The 18,293-nt window shown below is 34.2% G+C and overlaps 1 pseudogene; it reads right to left on the bottom strand.

Annotated features, from left to right (window-relative positions):
- Positions 1-1,717: 1,717 nt before the first annotated feature.
- On the bottom strand, positions 1,718-3,645 carry LOC143388314 (ubiquitin carboxyl-terminal hydrolase MINDY-2 pseudogene; annotated as a pseudogene).
- Positions 3,646-18,293: the final 14,648 nt, after the last annotated feature.

Genomic DNA, 18,293 nt, shown 5'->3' on the forward strand with positions numbered 1-18,293 from the left:
AACCTGTTTAAGCCAATGGAGAGTTCTATAGTATATCTGATTACTTTACCAACGTCCAGATATTCTGGGTTACAATCAAGAGACTGACCAAATATTTTGTATCCAAGTTTTATACCCCAAACAGGTTCTCTGATGATTTATCATTCTAGAATAGGAAATCTGAAGAAATAACAAATTATGTAACACAAATAGACATGCAAAATAAAAGGATGTAAAAGATATGCTTGGCCCTGGATTTATTTCCCCTTAGAATAATTCCTTCCATAAATAAGACTTTACTTTTTACATATAGAGTCATTCTATAACTAGTTTTGGATCACAGAGAAAGTTAATAACTTAAAAAAAATTCTAGATCACTTTTTTTGTAGTCAAAATCTTGTCACCCCAAACCACAAGAAAAACTCTCCAAGTGGATGCTCAGGTCATGTTATGTTGTTCCAAAATGAACACATTTTTTGAGGCTTAGAATGTAAATTTATACTACTTTCAGCAGCATTTTTATTCCAAAAATGACTAAAAACAAACTTTAAATATAAAACATATAAAAAGGACTATTAAGGATAGTTGTCCAAACTATATCTAGAAATACAGGAAAATATGTGTTGCCTCATAATAAAGTTAAATAAATATTTTTTTCTGAATTTTATAAACACTATGTTTTATGTTTATTATTAAAAAATCTGCTTGCTTTTACATAAATTCCTCTAAACTCTTATCTACTCTGATTTTAATTAATGTCTTTTCACTAGACTCAGAGATTATCTTTTACTTCTTATAGAAATGTGATTTTTTGTTGGTTTTAATAATTTAATTTTTTAGTAATAAACATGATTTAAAATTTAAGGTTCAAGGTAATTCTAAAAAAAGGTAGACACTGAACTATCTACTTTCCTACACTCTCATATTTACAAGGCCTAGCATCCACTGTGGTTTCCTCCTTAAACTCACTTGTCACATGGTTAATAAACAGTAACTATGGTCCAGATTACCTACTTAACGACTTAAAAATTCCTCAAAATTCTACAACACTATAAAGTCATTAATATGTGATTTGGACAGGTTGTAAGTATTAGTGTTATATAATTTTTTTTTTGCTATTGGAAAAGAAATACAAATCTTTATTTTTATTTTTTTTTCTATCTAAATTAAATGCAAGCTTCATTATTTGTTCTTAATATCTAAAATGTACATTACTAAAGAAAGGTAAAGCTGTTCAAGGGCTGAACTAGTTCAATATACAAGTAAGGATCATTTATTCCTGTTATTTATTTTTGGTATTTTTTTTTCTTTTTAAATTCCATATTAAACCCCTGGTTTCTCATGGATTAGATCATAATTTAAGGATGTAAAAATTTCAGAAACTATTGTGCTAATACTTAGATTTCAGGAAGGAATCAGACTAAATCAAATACCTCCATTCATTGTTAGAAGATGAAATAGCTTACTAACTGATATGAATTATGAATGTCACTATGACACAAAATTCGCTGTGATTTGCTTATTTGGCTACAAGTGCAGTATTCTTCATGAATGACAACACAGCATTTCCAACTTGTAACATGAAACTCCAGCTCATAAAGAGTATATTGTGTGACTTTAAGAAGTCTGATTTGTAACAAAGTAACAACCTTTCCCCTGAAAAACATGAACAAAATCCAATGGGAAATCAGGCACAGACGGTATTATCGGTTTTTCTTCCTTTCCTCATGTGGTCTTGTTTCTCAACACATATAGGTGATTCCAACAGAGTCTAGTACTTGTTACAAAATGACACAGCTATTCTTTTCCTTTTCCTTTTCTTTATCTTTTTCTCGAGGTTCCTTTCATTTCCGTTCGCTATTCCCAGATTGTCTTCCACTTGATGGAGAGGCTTGTAACAGCTGGCCCAGCTGGGCCTGTGTATTAGCAGTAGTAGTAGCAGCAGCAGCTGCTGCTGCTGCTTGTTCTTGTTCCTGGTAGTACTGAGAAGCCCGTCTGTCTTCTTCCTCTTGAAGTTTCTTTGCTAGTTCCAAATCACTGATTCCTTCTGGAATTTGTTCCCAATTCATTTCTTGACTCTGCTGTTCTTGTTGTAGAGATAATGCCATAAGATAGTCCTGATCTATTTGATCTTGTTGTCCTTTGTATACAGTTTCAGGATCTGAAGGAGGCCAAAGATGAAATTCTGAGTCACAGAAATTTCCATCACCATCTACATTGTGCAGGCTTTCCCAAACAACTTTTTCTTCAGTAAGGAATCCCTGGTCTGTTACCAACAAATACAGTTTACCCTTGTATTTGGTCATGGTGCTAAAATGATTATTCTGAAAGAACACACAAAGTTCTCCTTCCTGAACGGTTGAAGTTAGTTCACATAATCCATGGTATGTCAGTTGAGTGGCTGTATTATTTAGAAACTGCTCAGCTACAAAGCCTTCACTAACCAGCTCACTATTGTCTGATTGTTTACAAGAGATGATCTTCTCCACTAGTTGGTTGTAGCTGCAGTTACCAACAACTTTTACAATGTCATCAATCTGAGGGTCCTCTAACCACCCATGGTACAAGGGAATATCAAGAAGATCAAACACTATGCATTCCGGTGTATATTCAAACACTCGAACACCAGTGAATCTGACATTTACATCCAGGCCTGTCTGAAGTTTGTGCAAAATTGCCATAGCATCACTCATATTCTGTTCACAATTTAAACGTTGAATTTCTGAAATTTCTTTTGGCTTCGAATCAAGCATGTAATCTCCTAAATATATCATCAGTTGTTCAGCAGTTATAATTTCCATCATTGGTGGAAGTTTCACCTTCCAAGCCAGAAGCAAAACATTGAGGATGGCCAGCAATGGGCAGGGTCCATTCTCATTCTGGGTGATGATGGGTGTGTTCTCTTCCTTCCACTGGATCCACTTGATGTGATACACAGATTGTCCCGGGAAGCGTTCCTTGGAGGCTGCCAACACCTGAGCGGTGTCCTCCCCCTCCTCTCTGCACAGAGGGGCAGCCCGAGGCAATACTGCCGCGCCCTCCTCCTCCTCGGGAACCTTGTTCTCTGATCCCTCCTCACTATTGAATTCTGAGCTACTGGGGAAAGAATGCAGGTTAGAGAACGACTCTAGGGAGTCCAGGCTTGGCGATTCCCCAGGAGGGCTCGGGTGGTTGCAACTGCTGCTGAGGCCGCCAGCGCTGCGGGGCTCCTCGGAGCCGGCGGCCGCCGGTTCTGCTCAGCAGGTGTCTGCAGGATCCAGGCGGGGCCCGAGTCTCCGGCTGGACCCAAACCAAGGCCCGCAACGGCCTCGGCTGTCTCGGGGGAGGCGGTCACCTTGTGCTGCCCTTTCAGAGGCGCCTTCACGGGAGCAGGATGCTCCAAAACGCTCTCCTTCAAGTCCAAGCCCAGGAAGGAGCTGCAGAGTCCAGGAGTCTGAGGAGAGCCCGCGGGAGAAGCCGAGTCTGGGGGGCTTCTGGCAGCCGCCGCCCCCTGCCCATTCCCGCTGCCTTTCTCCGCCGCCCGTACTCCAGGACCATCTCCAGCGGCAAGCCTGGTCTCCTGTAGTCCTTCTGGGTGAGTACCTGTTCCCGGCCCTGGCCAGGCCGCCACCCTGTGTTCTAGCGGCAGCAGGCTCTCCGGGCCGCTCTCCATACCCGGCCGGCCGCCCGCCCCTGGCTCTATAGAGACCGCTGCCAGCACTCCTCAGCCAGCACCTCCGACGCCATGACAGCAGCACTGGCAGTTACAGCGCCCTAACGCGGCCCTGGCCAGGCACGGCACCGGGAGCGCGCCCTCCGCCCAATAGGGGCGTGCCCCCGCTCCACTGAGCTATGCGGGGCGAAGGCGAACCCACAGCAGCCGCCCACGTAGCTCCGTCCCTCCAGCATGCGGGTGCCGGCTTGAGTCCCGAAAGCCGGGCGTGGCGGGCCTAATCGGCTTTTCTTCTGAACTCTCATGCATTTTTATGCCTAATTTAAAATATAATACATAGCAGCCCAATTTCAGGTCAGGCATTGCCACAACATTATTTCTTAAGATAATTTCAGTTTTGAAGCTTGGTGCTCTCCTACTTAAAAGTCAGGGTAAGAAATTTGCATGTTTAGTCACAGTGAATTTCACCCCTTATATTACAGATCTCAGCTATACCTCTAATGAGAGGGCTTCTTTGAGATCAGGAGCATTCATTCCCAATTGTTTTCTGATTATACATTAAAATAGAAATGTTAAGTTCAGCTAGAGGATGAAAAGAAAGTGCTCCTTGAGTTTGGTAGTGATTATGCACCTTAAAGCACCATCTTTTTCTATATTCTCTTGCCTATAACTGGACTGATTTATTAAGTACTTCAATGATATGAATGCCTTGTTAATTTTGTCTCCCAAGCAATATCCATAAATTTAATTTATGGAATTTTCAATTTATCAATAACCCAAATGTTTGTTGCTTAAAGAATCATCCATGTAAGATTATGAATCAACAGAAAAGTTACATTATTTTGACTTCAAGCAAATAAAATTCTTTAGATCAGCCACAAATCATCAAAATGACATGGAGCAGAATTCAGAGCCAAGTTAAACTTTGTATCTATCACAAGGAAACAGGACATTTCACATAAGAAGTTAAAAATCTCAGAATTCCAAATGATACCCTGATATTTGCCGAAGAATATGGCATAAGTATCAAAGACATTCCACACTTTTCAGCTACCAGGGCAGACCAGACTTCTGATTTAGAAAAACTGACTCCTAGAGAGGGTACATGAATGCTGTGGGTTTCATATCAACTTTCACAACCTGCAAAGACTTAATTTGTGGCCTTCAAAAATATTCACAAGCATGCACCCAAGTGTCTTTATATAACAATACCAATTCGATCACCATATAAGTTTTGTTTAATTAAAATTGTCCAAAGTAATCATTACACTTCAGAAAACTCAGTAACTTCACCACAGTATAGTGTTCATTAACCCATAATTATAATTTTTGAAATATAATATTTCCAAGCAGTAGTTTGGCAATTCTGACACCATTTGAGAATTTTGCCTTCAAGCAAATAAAATTCTTTAGATAAGGAACAAAGCATCACAATGACATGGAGCAGAATTCAGAGCCAAGATACTTCCTTTAAAAAGGAAGTACTTTCAGGCAGGCACAGTGGTACACACCTATAATCCCTGCTACTTGAGGAGCTGAGACAGAAGGATTGCGAGTTGCCTTAGCAATTTAGCAATGCCCTAAGGAATTTAGCAAGTCTCTGTCTCCCAAAATAAAATTTAAAAATTGTTAGGGTGTAACTTAGTGGTAAAGCACCCCTGGGTTAATTCTCTAGTATCAAAAAAATAAATACATAAATGAATATTTTGGGGGAAATTGATTAGAGTGAGGTTTGGTAGAAGGAATTAACATGCAGAATGAAGACAAAAATAAGTTAAAAAAAGAGACTAGCTATAAATCTAAAAGTAACATGATCAGACTTACATCCTAGAGCTGTTTTTTCCCCCTCTATGCCTGTCACTCCCAAATCCCTGAGAAATCTACAAATCTTAGAGTTATTTATTGCAAATTCACTTATCTAGAAAAATTGGCTTATTTTGATTTAAGTTTAAGTGCACTGGGAGCCTACACAAGTATTTTCTTCTTATATAAAGCAAATGCAGGGATATAGATTTTTAAAACGTTATAACATAGTATGTTCCAAATATTATTTAGATAGAAGAGGCAATGAAAGACTGAAGATCCTGGAAGAAGATGAGACTCCATAAACATCTTGTGATCCATGGTCAAAGAAAGGACACCGCCAGGCTGAGGTGGCTCCCACATATCCTCCCATGCCTTCCTTACAAAGTTTTCTTAAAGAAGAGACTGAGACCCCAAAAGTGCTTCTCACTCTGAAGATAGTCCGTATTCTGCTCTGAAAATGTGTATCTTCACACCTTTCATTTTCTAAATAAGCTCTTTCTCTTTGTTAAAATCTGAACCATCATATATTTCTCTTCTGCTATCAAGGGCCTGAGATTTCATCTGCTTTTTTGGAGAGAACTGCTTGAGACCCATTTTGATGACACAACCAATGCATTTACTACCTCATTAGCCATTATGTTTGATCATTTTAATGGTATAATGCACCTAAGGTGAAACACATTTCCATGTGAGGTTAGAATGATAATGAATTGAGAAAGTTTTTAAAGCATCATTTTAAGAAATTTAAGTGATTGGCTTTTCATCATTTCAGAGTGCATATCTATGCCCTATATTAACAGAACAATGTGCTATGACAAACAACTAAACACTAGCAACTCAGCATAGCATTCTATGCACAGCACTGGTAGATTAACAATATAAAATAACATTTAACTAGTTTGTTAATCTGAATGACTTTTGTTTTTTGAGATTTTTTAGTAATGTTCAGCAGTTGAAATGAATTGCACTTGACAAAAGACTATAATAACTCTATTTAATTTTTTAAAACATACTTTATACTGGATCTAATTTACATATGATATCATTGAAGGTAATTTTTGAATTACATGCACTTTTAAAAATGCTGATTTTAAAAATGTGGTTGATGAGGGTTTTTCTGTTGATATTTCCTTGTTTTATAAAATTCAGGCAGTTTCAGGGGATCCAACTGAAAATATGTATGAATCTTCTGTACCCTGGCATTTTTAAGAATTAAAATTTAAGAATTTTAAAATTAGAAGGTACAAATGCAAATTCATTTTTATTCTCTACTATGCTTATAATTATATATATATATATATATATATATATATATATATATGTAATTTTTCAGAAAAGATCATATAGAAAAATTAGGTGGAAATGAAGGAGATTTAATTTATCAACTTTTTAATCTAGTATTCTCATTAAAAGATAAATCCTCATTAGGTTGATGTTTTATTTTCACTGGTTAAGATAAATAAGGCCTAGTTTGGCAAATTTTAATGTTTAACAATAGATATGAATCAAAAAATAGTTCTAAGAAAATAACATAAAACCATAGTAATCCTTGTGAGCTTCAAAGAATACCCTGCCTTTCTCAGTGTAGTAACCTATGACAGATCAGTCAGAATTGAATTACACATGAAAAACAAATATGATTTCAAATAGGAACAAAGTTCATGTTAGCACTGGAGTTCTATTTCAAAAGAACATTTAGATGCTAGAGTGGAAAAAATAAATAGTATTACAAGAAAATCTTGAAGCCATCACTGGAGAATTTTTTTAAAATAGTGGAACAGTGTTTTACACAGGGGGAAAAATTGGTAGGGTCACAAAATTCCTGTAAGAGAGAGTGTAATAGTAACCAAAATTTCTCCAGATTAGTACAGATTGCTTTAGGCACCCCCAGTCAGCAGGAAAGTACAAGGAGAATCAGAGCAATAAGGAAAATGGTGTGAAAAAATAAAAATTCAGTTATAATCTTCAAAAGATGAGCAATGATAGACTTGAATGTAAACTCACTATTGCTCAGGGCCCATTCTACCTTAGAAATCTCAATAACACTAAAGTGTTATTTTAAAGGTTTCGATTCCTTTACTGCTACTCAGATGTTCTTAAAGCAACAACAAAAATAGAAGAGACCTACAAGAGTTAATGGCTGAGAAAGTAGTGTTTGATGCATTTATCCAGAAAAATTGTCTTTAGTAATCTATAACAAAACTTATATATATATAATTTTTTTAAAAAAACTTGTCTATTTCTAACAAAATTTAAAAATGAACTATTTTAAGAAAATAAGGGCAATAAATAGGAAAATGTATGCTGAGTTTGTTTCTACCAGTGTGTTCAACAAGTGTTCCACAACTGCATAACTGATGGTATTGGAGTAGTGGTGCAGAATATACAAAGGTCCTTAGATGATTTCTCTTAAAAGAAACTTATGATAATTTAGATCAAGCCAAACAAGCTAATCAAAATTCTGAGTAACACAAAGCTCACCATAGCATTGGCTGTCAATAAAATATGGAAAACTATCTAAAAAATAATAATTTAAATAAATCAATTGTGTACTGTTGAATAAGATGAAACTTAATGCAAATTATGCTAGTTTTCATGATTATGTTAAAAAAAGAATATTACCTTCATAGAACAGGCATAGTATTACTTGGTAAGATATTACAGCACAAGACCTAGTGGCACACTCCAGTAATCCCAGTGGCTCTGAGGTTGAGGCAGGAGGATCACGAGTTCAAAGCAAGCATAAGCAAAGGCTATGTTTTAAGTAACTCAGTGAGACCCTGCTTCTAATTAAATACAAAATTGGGTTGGGGATGTGGCTCAGTGGTTGAGCGCCCCTGAGTTCAATACCTAGTATCCAAAAGAAAAAAAAAAGGTATTATAGGGAAGGGGTCATATTGTATTCCTCTTGGGTGTTTGGGTTTTTTTTTTTTTTTTTTTTTTTTTTGTTCTGGGGTTTGAACTCTGGGACTCTTTGCCACTGAGCTACATCTCAGATCTTTTGTTTTTATTGTAAGATGGGGCCTCATTAAGTTGCCAGTGTTGATCTTGAACTTCTGATTTTCTTGCCTCTGCCTTCCAAGTTGTTGGGATGACAGGCATGTGCCACTATGCTTGGCTCTTCTTATTATATGCTACAGTAGGATGCAACAACTAAAAATTTTAAATCAGTCTCAGGCTAGAAAGTGAGAAAATCCTAATATATTCTTATACCAGAGTACTATGTTCAATTTCACATAATCCATTTGTCAAACCTACAGTTACTGAAAAACTTGTACATTTTAAGATGTTAAGAGTCCTTTGAAAAAGAATTAAGACAATTTTGTAAAACTGTCAAGAGATTCAAAATTAAAGCTTAAAAGGTTTCTGAACAAGATCTAGTCTCTCTCTCTCATTTGCAGTCGCCATTGGCCTGGAAGTGATATACTGAAATATGAACACTAATAAGATACTTCTGGCTTGATACAAGAAAATTTTCTGTATTTTATTTTATAAGTCTATGCATAAAACAAAATGCTTCTAATGTTTGAAATTCTCCAGACATGAAACACTGAAATTGTTGACTTCATCATTGTATCTGCACCACATTGTGCAAGTTTAATAAATTCAAGCTAAAATAATTAACTACTTGGGATTTGAAATGACCCAGTTATCAACATCCCAATGCAACAGTATTCCAAGGGTTGACCTCTTAGCTCTTAAACTTTCAGATTACTTTAAGGTTCTAATTAACAGTGAATATTTGGAAACACTTCACAGAAATGTTTGATGTACAATATATAAACATCTTTCTTCCAGAAATGAAAAGAACATAATTTCTTTAACAGAAAATAAACATGAAAATAGGCCAAAAATATTTTATATGTACCATATTTCCTAAAATTACATCTTGAAACGTGGATGTCTGCCATCATGCACCTAAAACCCTTGAGATAGTTGGTAAACTATCCACTGACCTTTCTTATTAACTGAGATTCATGGATGCAAGGGTCATCTTTTAGATCTTACAAAAAGATAACCTTTTTCTGCTGTCATCAGAAGTTTTTGACCTCCCCTCAAGAAACTGGTCTAGAATTCCAATTTTATCTTAATAATTTAAGTGTATAAGTCACAAACTCTTTTTTTTTCCTTTAACTGAAGCACTTTTCCTTTCCTGGGTTGCAAATTTTATATATTTTTGAATCTTAGGAAGTTGGAAAAACATTTACAATGATTTCAAATGCAGACCAAAATTTGCTATAAAAGCAAATGTCTACACCAGATGTCATGTTTTAATATAGATCTGACTTTGGATATGATTTGAGAAAATGAAGATTTGGCATATATTTTTAGAAATTTTCCTTCCTGTGTTGATATTTTATTAATAATTGCATATTTTCTCTAAAAATATCTCTTAACATATCATATGATAATACTACCCTGGATTTCATACTCCTAGTCATGTTTTACAATTATGTAATGACAGGTTGGTACAGAGAGAGTTATGGAATTCATTCTGTCAGAGACTCTAACTTCCTTTTATACTCTTGATCAAAATCTGTGTGGAAATACAGAATACATTTGCCTGCTAGAGAAAATAATGGACATAAAGAGACATTTAACTGATTATTTGTCCTCGTTGAGCTATTTCTAACGTATCAGACCCAGTCTTGGGAATTTTAAAGATAAATGACTAGTATCCCTCAATATTTTCTTATTTGGTATTGTCAATTTGGTATTTTTTTTACTTAAAACTTTCATTAAAATTTGGCTACAGACAGACAGATAGTATACTCTTCTAAGTGTTCTCTGTAGAAAGAAGAAAAGTTTTCTGTGCAAATTATTGATTGGAAAAAAAAAATCCAAATCTAGATTATTAGCACTACAATGATGTTCCAGTCACCAGGCTCATCCTGACACCTGACCTGGAAATAACTTTGCATTAATCTTCCCAAGGAATTATTATGTTCTGCCCACAGGCATGTGGACAAACAGTAGGAAACAGCAGATAAATAGGATTATACAGTTTAGGGATTTAATTGCAGGAACATTGAATATACCTGGGAATCTGCTTTTGATACGTAGTATTCTTACTCTATTATATAGTTTTTGTTTTAAGACAATACAGCATATGGATATGAAGATGTGGAAAAAATCTAAGGAAGGATGAAACAGTTAATGGGAGAAAAGGAATATTTTTAAAGAAAAAATGATTAAAAATTCTATGTAGCAAAATATTATCTCTCCTGCCCTATTAGTTCCCTATTAGTTATTATTCTCAAAATAGTTTTTCAAATGTCCCAAGAATAAATGAAGTGAGATTAATGTAAATGTATGTCACAAGGACAAATGGCTTCAGAATATATGGCATAAACAGATCAATAGCTATAAAGATACATATACACTATGGAATATTATTTGACCTCAAAAAAATAAACAAACCCTGTCATTTTGTGACAACAGATGTACCTGGAGTACATTACATTAAGTGAAATAAAAAAGATAAATACAGCATGATCTCATTTTTTTTTTTAATTTTAATATTTATTTTTTAGTTTTTGGCGGACACAATATCTTTGTATGTGGTGCTGAGGATCGAACCCGGGCCGCACGCATGCCAGGCGAGCGCGCTACCGCTTGAGCCACATCCCCAGCCCAATGATCTCATTTGTATGTGGAATATAAAATAGTCAAAGTCATGGAAGCAGAGAATAGAATGGTTGTTTCTAGAAGGCAGGAGGTGGGGGAAATGGGAGTGATATTTTTAAAAGTAGAAAGTTTTTGTTAGAATAGAAGTTCTGGAATCTATTGTACAGCAGGTAGACTAAGTTGATAATGCGATGTATAGCTGAAAATGGCTATGTAGATCTTAAATATTCTATAAAATAAAATAAGTGAGCTAAATACTGTGTTAAGTAGCTTCATTTAGTCACCTTATAATGTATAAACACATCAAAAGATTGTTTTACACCATAAAAATTTACAATTTTATATGTCAATTCAACTTTAATACAGCTGGAGAGGTACATATTTTAAAAATCTGGAAATTATTACAAGAGTTTTCCATAATTAAAAATATAAAGAATAAATAGCATCATCTTAAAAAAATCTAAAAGAAACATAATATCAGATGATATATCTAAAAGATCTCATAGGTTGATGTATTGTCAAAACACAACTTTCTAATCAAAGTAAAATGGAGACCACATACATAATTTTCTAGTAGCCACATTTTAAAAAATTAAAAAGAAAAAGGTAAACTTACTTTCAGTAAAATATTTCAATTAAGCCAACATGTTCAAAATAGTGAATTTCCATCATATAATCAATATAAATTTAAGGAAAAGAAACTATACATCCTTCATTTCATATCAAGTCTTCAAATTCCCAATCTGGAATAGCAACAGCTGAATCATTCATTTGGCTAGTGACTGATTTACTGGACAGCATCCACTTAATATGTTCCTATCCTGAAGTTTGTTTGCTCTTTTCTAAACAAATCATTTAAGATGATAGTTGGATATTGAATCAAAATAAAATCAGGTGCCATTCATATCCTAATGTGAAGAAAGGCAGTTCCCTTTTTAAAACAATAAATAAAAACCAAAATTTTCTCTGGGCTAAAGGCAAATGTTAGTGAAAGAACATTAGAAATCCTTTGTGGAAAATAGAAATTAAATAAACTGGTATACATAAAGAAACACTTCAAAGAATTCTTTTGCTGTGTAAATGGTTTTTAAAAGCAAAAGCATGGATCATGCTATTAGCATTGAGTTGCAACAGAAGAAGAGCCTAAGGAAGTCAGGAAGCATCTCAGTTTAGCAGACAACTCACAGGAAGAGCCTTTTGCCTCATGCTGCTTATTTCAAAACTGCAAACTGACAATCTGCAAAAGTTGAAAACAGCAGGGCACATAACAATTGGGTACTTTAATACATGCTAATGACTCAGTACATCTGTAAAATTATGTAAGGTAAGCAGAGATATGATCTATCATTAGAGTTTTATTTTTAGTATGCTCTTTTTTTCACTGAAATTTCTATTTAATGCTAACAGCACTCTGTTTCTATAGTATGCATATCTTACCACTCTATGATCAATAGATTTCTGGAAGTTTGTGTTTACATGTCTTCATTTTACTTGCTCAATACTTTAGTCATAATATTTAAGGATCAACATGAAATATAAAAGGAAAAAAGGAGAAGGGAGTTTTTTTTTAAGTATACATTTTTGGAGGGCCAGAAAAACATTTTGATTATTTGGTTGTTAGCTTTAATTTCCCCCCAAAGAGTATGCCATACGGTACCTGATGAGTAATTCTAGAGTAAAACATCCTTAATCAGATCTTCAGAAGCAAAGAAATGAAGCATTTGATCAAGAATGATCTTTCACAAATAAAATCTCTTTACTTTCAGGATCATATATGTAAGAGGAGAAGACAGCATTTTAAAAGCAAATATAGTATCCCAATTCTTAGTCAGATTTAGGTGAAAGAGATAGGAAGGGGAAATTTGTGGTTTGTTACATGGAATAAATCCATTCTGAATGTTATATTCTTGATTGAAATCAAATCAGAGGTTCCCTGAAGGCAGAAAGAAAATCTAAGGGTGGAGATTTCCCTTCTCATTTTTTGGGCAATACCACTTTTGCCTGTGATGGTCATTTTACCCATTTTGTTCTTATCAAGGTTGAGAACTAACACACATTTTCCAAGTGTCTGACAAATAAGCTTTGATAATCTTAAGACTTGATATGTATATATGTATTTATAATAAATCATGTATATATGTAAATATATACATATGAATTTATGATATGGAAACACAGATGGCCAAAATCTACCAAATATGGCATTCTCAAAGTTATCAAATTATATTTTAAACCCAACAACTGCAATTTGAAATTTTTGTGTAAACAGTCTAAAAAAAATTATTTTGAACATATGCAGTTAGCTGGATTCCACTGAGTAGCTAACATGAGTTTCAGGAAGGGGTAGGTAAGCACGCCTGCTGGCAGCATTGCTACACACAGTCTCACCTTCAAACATGCCTTTGTTCTTTAAGAATATGTTTTTTCTGACCACTTCTAATGTAATGTGCCCTGTTCAGGCTTTTGCTGAAAAATTAACCACTGCACCTGTGCAGAAAGATTTCTACCCATGTGCCTCAAAATCTGCATATCTACAAGAACATTGTTATGTATTCAAGCCTCCAGATACCTTGTTTTTGAATCACTTCTATGTCATCGGTCAAGAAATGGGTTGAGTTTCAGAAAAGTTCAGCGATTTATGCCATTAACTGAGAGGAAAAATAACTATGAATAGCAAAGGGTTTTGCATTTTTCAATCTGCAGTCACTGTTCTAAACAAAGAGTATGGCCTTGGAACTGTGAAATAACTTTGTCCTTCATAAAAAGCTGCATTATATCCATGTATTGCAAAATAATATGCCCTGTGCACTGGAGTGCAAACAAGAATTTCTGAACCTCTTTGGAAAGCATATGTACAGTCTAATCAATCTTGCAAAAATATATGACATGATATTGAATAAGGCCCAAAGCAAAGTACATGTTTAGCTATTGAATGTGACTATTTTTTACTTTTCCTCTATACAATGTTTCTCTTCTGCCTTGGATTCTCAAGAGAGTAAACTAGTTTCACTGATAATATAAACATGAGCTAAACATCTACCAGATGACAAAAACCTGACTGTGATCTTAATTTATCCTTCCCTAACTGCGCAAATTTTAGCAAAGCATCTAACTTTTCTGTACCTCCTTTCTTTGTCTATTAAATGCGGACAATGTACGTATCCCAATAAAATTTCAGAAATGTTTGTGAGAAAAAATGAGGTGGCATTGATAAAAGTTTGCATATGACATTATCACAAATCTTTAAGGACCATTCTAGGTGGAGCTGACAAATACTTTACAATGATATATATAGAAATGGAAATATTTTTTGCCACATTTGCAAGTTTCCTTTTGACTTATTTTTTGAAATATTTGAAAAGATTCCTTTTTTGTACCAAGACATAGCTGCATTATAGACAGTGGTATCTACTCTGATAATGATTATCACACATGCCAGCTATGTAAGCACAGGGGAGATACACGGGCTTCTTCCCTATTGCCTGGAGAGGAGCTAATAGACTGATGCTGAGGAACTGGAGCAAGGCAGGAGCAGATGAGTCTTCCTTTGTGCCCCACAGTGGGACACACTTATCTTCCCCAAAACAAAAGGGATCATTGAGATAATTAAACTTGGAAGAGTCACTTCATAATCCTTTTTTTTCTATAAAATACTTAGCTACAAAAATGTAGAAAATTTGTATTTTATACTTTTTGAAAAAGGCAAATTTGATAAATCTTATACCTGGTATACACTAGGAGTATTTTAAAAATATTTTAAATATTCAAAATAAAATCATAAAGTAGAGGACATACCACAAACTATGTCCTTACTGGGTGATATATACTGTGAATAGGCCTGTGCATGTGGTTGCCAATTTTAGTTTTAGACATAAAGAAACTAGGCCCAGGGAATTTTGAAACTTTCCCATGACCTCATTGTGTGTTTATGACTTGGTGATTCCACTTAAATTTGTCTGAGAAAATAGATACAAACTTAATAAAAAAGCAAATGGCTAGATGTAAAATGAGCCTAAAATAAAATGCAATCCAATCAATGTTACAAACACTTTTATTGATCATAATATACAATGCCTTGTGTCTTTGTTTTTTGTAGTGCTAGGGACTGGAACTGAGACACACACACACACACACACACACACACACACACACACACACATACACACACACACAGAGTCAAACATGTACTCTACCACTGAGATACATTCCCAGTCTCACATTGACCTTCTTTTGGCAGTATTGGCATTGAACCCAGGTGTCCTTTACCACTGAAGTATATCCCCAGCCATTTTTATTTTTTTGATTTGGAGTAGAGGTTTTGTTAATTTTCTGAGGCTGCTATTTGAACTGCAATTCTTCTATCTCAGTCTCCCAAATAGCTGGGACATTAGGTAAGGGCCACAGCCTTCAACCTGCTTTGAAACTTTTTAAAGAAAGTATTTTATATTTTATTTGGGATGACCATCGTGTTGGTCAGTTTTTCACTGCTGTTTCCAAAATACCTGATGAGAACAACATCGAGAAAGAAAAGTTTATTTTGAACTCACAGTTTCATATGTCTCAATTACTGGTAGGATTACTCAGGCCTGAGGTGAGGCAAAAATCTTATGACAGAAAGGTAAAGCAGAGGAAAAGTGCTCACTTCACAGCAGCCAGGAAATAGGGGGGGGGGAAAGAAAGAAGTCAGGAGAAAATATAAATACACCTGGCCAGACTCACCATGACCTACTTCCTCAAGCCAGGCCCTAACTGCTTTCACTTATCATCCAGCAGCCTATTCAAATTAACATTATTAATCCATCAAATGGACTAATCCACTGATGGCATCACAATCCTAAGGGACTAATCATTTCACCTCTCAGGATTGCTGCAGTTCCTAATACATGAGCTTTGGGTGGGAAGAGTCAAGATCCAAACATAACAATAAGAATTTTAATGGCATGTGTCATATGTAAGATAAAGTGTGGATTATGACTCAAAGTTCTTAAGAAATTTTCTACTTCTCTCATTATTAGAAAATATTCTAATTTATTTGTCATACACATATAATGTGATCTCTCAATTTTTGTCATAGCAGTTTTAGTTTCACTATGTGAAGAATATAAAATATGAATTTTAGACACACAAGTATTATTTTTAAATATTTTAAATTTTTTTAAGATAGAATGTAATTTAAACTACTTGAACATTTTTAAATTATAAGATGAAAATATTCGGACTAATAGTCATAATAAAAGGTTAGGTGTACCTGAATTTAAGTGAACAAATGAGAGGTTATCTGAAAAGTATTAATACCCAAATGTATGATGAAAATTTTATTTAATGTATCATCAATATAAGGAAAGTCCAATGACAATTTATTATATTACAAAAAAATATTATATTCATTGAGAAAAAAATGGAAGTAACTTTGAATTAAGATTATGATTTTGATCTTGCTACTGACAATACTAAACTTTGTTGTTAATCTCTTTGATTATATGATGTATAATTTCACAGATGGGTATGAAAATTTATGTGATATCCTCACAATTATCTGGCATGAGATATTATTCAGCTTTTATTGAATTCTACTCCTCTTTTAGCACTTAACTCTGAAATCTCAGCTAAACAGAAAAGATGTATTTTCTAGGATGTTGAACAAGCATGAATCCATGGTCTGCTAAAGTGACTTCATAGAGAAATACTCACACAAAATAGGAGTTAAGAGGCATGTAATGAAATTTCTAAAGGAAGCTAACTTCCTGTCTTTGTATAAGGCTGTCATAATTGGTTTGAACCCCTCTAGGACACATCAAGGCATGAGTAAGGGCATTGAGGAACTTAATTGATGAACTTGATTTCACATTCCATTTTCAAGCACCTACAAAGCCCATCCAAGATTTGACAAAAAATAGTATTATGATTTTTTTGGAATATTAAACATTTTCTTTTCTTCAGTATTTACAATTACCTCTAAAATTTTGTATTTTCCTTCCCAATTATTTTTCAGTGAAGAGTAGAAACAAGAGTTATGTACACTCTTCATCACGCTTCCTTCCCAGGTGCAAAGTCTGAATGGCTTGCATGATAGTAATATGGCCATTCTATTTCATGGTTTTTACATTTGCTGAAAGACCGCTATTTGAAACACTAATCCTTTATATGGCAGATATGGATAAAATTCAGAGATACTTTTGTTAAATATGATGGTCTATTGTTTTCCAAGTTGATGTTGCATTTTGGACCCAAAATTTAAAAAATGAAAGGAAAAGAAACTTCTGAAATTGAAATTAGGTACCCTGGGAGGAACAATCATACTGAAATCAGCATTGTCTTTAGATATTTTTTACATGTATATTTTTAAGTAGCACTACATTCCTTTATTTTTTCATCTTTATATTTGTAACCTTATTTTTAACTACAAAGATGGATGTGTAGAGTGTCTCTTTTCAATAACCCTAGAAATCAAAATATATACTACAGGTTTTTATATTTTAAGCAATCATTGTGCAAATAATAGAATTAAGAAATATTTCTTTCTCAGTATAGATTGTGTCTATATGACCATGTAAACATCATAAGACCACAAGTAAAATCTTATGTAAATATAAGACTTATCTGTGATAAGGAGGGGCAATCCAGAAAACACCTTAGCCTTCCTATGTGAATGTCTGATGCATAGAAAATAGTATTATGTATTCATTAAAATTGCTTTAGTTTATTAAATTTTGGATGTTTTAATTTAAACTTCTGTAATTTCATGGTAACAGATTAACAAAAGATTAATTATCATTAATAGCATTTTTTTATTTTGGATTATAAAAATTAAATTATACCTAAAAATCAAATTTAAACTAAGCCTATTCACAATCACTGCACTTTCTCAGATTAGTAACACAATATAACCATTAAAGAGAAATCTATTATGGTGAAAATCAGAAAACTTAAAACATTCTCCTTTTATATAGGTTCTTTTTTTTTAATTAATTTTTATTGTAGGTTGTTCAAAACATTACATAGTTCTTGATATATCATATTTCACACTTTGATTCAAGTGGGATATGCGCTCCCATTTTTATATAGGTTCTTATAACAGTGATAATGCCAAATACATTGTTACCATTTCTGTGTTATGTTAGACACTCTAGAAGTGCAGACTATGGTAAATTTATTTTTAAAGCCCTATGGCAAAAGTGAAAATGAATGAAATCCTTTTGACAGGAAAGAAAATCATGGGGCTACATTA

Source organism: Callospermophilus lateralis, unplaced genomic scaffold (genome assembly GCF_048772815.1).
Source record: "Callospermophilus lateralis isolate mCalLat2 unplaced genomic scaffold, mCalLat2.hap1 Scaffold_93, whole genome shotgun sequence".
Lineage (NCBI taxonomy): Eukaryota > Metazoa > Chordata > Mammalia > Rodentia > Sciuridae > Callospermophilus > Callospermophilus lateralis.